The sequence below is a fragment of the Cynara cardunculus genome, assembly GCF_001531365.2.
Source record: "Cynara cardunculus var. scolymus isolate 2C chromosome LG 4, CcrdV1, whole genome shotgun sequence".
Classification (NCBI taxonomy): domain Eukaryota; kingdom Viridiplantae; phylum Streptophyta; class Magnoliopsida; order Asterales; family Asteraceae; genus Cynara; species Cynara cardunculus.
In genome coordinates, this window is record NC_037531.1 from 2,985,211 (window position 1) to 2,987,477 (window position 2,267).

Here is a 2,267-nt window from a genome sequence, read left to right on the forward strand (position 1 = left end):
TTTGTGCATCATCTAAGCCGTATTTCAGATCCGCCCATCTCTGGATCAAGGATCTAATATTAACACTTCAAAGTGATCGGCTTATCTGCGTTGAGTTTACGTCTCGTCTTAAATGACCAAGCTTAAGAATCAATAAAAATGGCAACACCCAAGTGTGCCCTTAAATCCTTAAGCTTGACACACACCCACATCCAAAGGGGTGCTTAGCTCATAATAAAATTAGAAAACATAAGGGAAACAGAAGAAGAAAAATGCATAAGAAATACTTGAACTGAAAATAAATACTTATTGTTGCCCACAGAGGGCACACAATACACAGTGGCGAGAATAAAAGACTAACTACGAAAATAAAATTACAAGCAGAAAATAAACTTGCTCTACTACTACAAAGCTTGAGAGAATGCTCCAAGGTTGCTTAGCTAATTTGCTGGTGGAATCCAGTTATTATAATTGAGAGAAAGCCTTCAAAATATAGGAAAAGGTGGGACCGGATAAACTCTTTACCCAATGGATAGAAATCTGCATTGTCCAAAGGGTAAGGACCACCCATCACCACAAGTCTACTTCATCTCAGGCCATGTCACTTCTTCTTGAAAGGTTGCAAAAGGTAAAAGTACTCCAATAAATTATGAAAAGAAGGCTTTTCAATCAAAATAAAGGTAGGAGTACTTTCTTTGTCTTTTCATCACTTTAACCAGGTCCATTCTTCCAAGCAACTAAATGTTTAGATCTGAACTCAGAATTAAATCTCATTAATATCCAAGGGAATGAATATCTGAATTTTGTTCAAATCCAACTAGATGCAAATCTGCCATAAGATGATTGTGAGCAGAAAGTGGGCATTTTATCAACAGTAATGGGTTTTTTTAGAAAATAATTAAATTCTTGATCTTTCATCACCTCTTAACATATTTTGGACCAAAAATACAAGATATGAGCAAAATGGGTACCAAAGACACAATAAAATAGGGGTATTAAACAACAAATACTCATACAAAATGAGAGTTATCAGTTCTCCATCACAATGTAAAACTAGCTTTTATGACTGTCTCAAATCGAACAGTTATTCTAGCAGCCCTAAATCTACTATTTCTAAGAACTATTCTCGTTCTTCTAATCAGTATTATCAAGGGTATGTCATTGGATCACCTAATTATTCTTCTAAGATTAAAAGCATTTGGGTTAGTAAATCTGAATCTGTTTTAACTCGTGCTCCTGTTGCTACTAATAATCTTCCTTGTTTTGTGGGATCCAATTCTGACTTGATAAATCTTAGCAAGAAAAGGATCATGTGCTCCACATGTAAATCAACAAATTTTGTGAACAAGAAGATCTACAACAGATGGAGTACAAACAATAGATATCAGAACAATTCGAATGGTAAGAACAGGTATGATCACAATTACTGGTACGGTTCATATTTTATTTCCTGATCATCCTGTTCACAGTGCTAAAGAGAATATATCTAATAAGAATAAATAGCTTGGAAAATACAACATACCCCAACCCGATACTAACATGATAGGACCCAAATTCATTTGGGTACCAAAATCTACTTAATCTGGTTTTGCAGGTGTGTCAATTTTGTGATGATCAGAATATCATTTCAGTGATACACCAATGCAGGGGGAGTTGTAATTTGTTTCCAAATGAGGCTTCTGAATAATTCAGTTCAGGACCCGTGCTTTACCTAGTGTGGTTTCTAAACACTCAGTTTATGACTCGTGCTAAACATATTTCCATTTTTTTTATTCTTTTGAGCTAAATTGAAACATTACTTAATCAATTTTCTAGGGGGAGTCTCTAGAAGTTTTTCAATAAAAGTTTTTGATAAATGAGTTGTTTTTGGGAAACGAGTACTTTTTTTGAACATATATTTCCTGAGATTTTACTTGTGTAATTTCTCATCGATCATAACTCCAATACCTGTCTCTTATAAGAAAATCATTTTCGATGATAATACGCTCGTTTGTATTCGAAGTTTGTTTTCTGATATTTTTTTCTTTTGATTGATATACTTTCAATATTTTTTTTTGAATATCAGAATCTGTAAACTTGTTCTTACAGCTCTTCATTCATTTCTCTCATATACCAAATAATATGATCGTTGTCGCATCATTCTTTCGTTATTTGTGCTTAAAGCTAAATTTGTTGATCAATTTTATCTAATCTTTGTGCTTTATATGCAATATTATTTTTGATCAACTCTTGTGATCAAATGTGCATAACTATAAATTTTAGGAGGGACTGAGTGCTTATCAGAAATA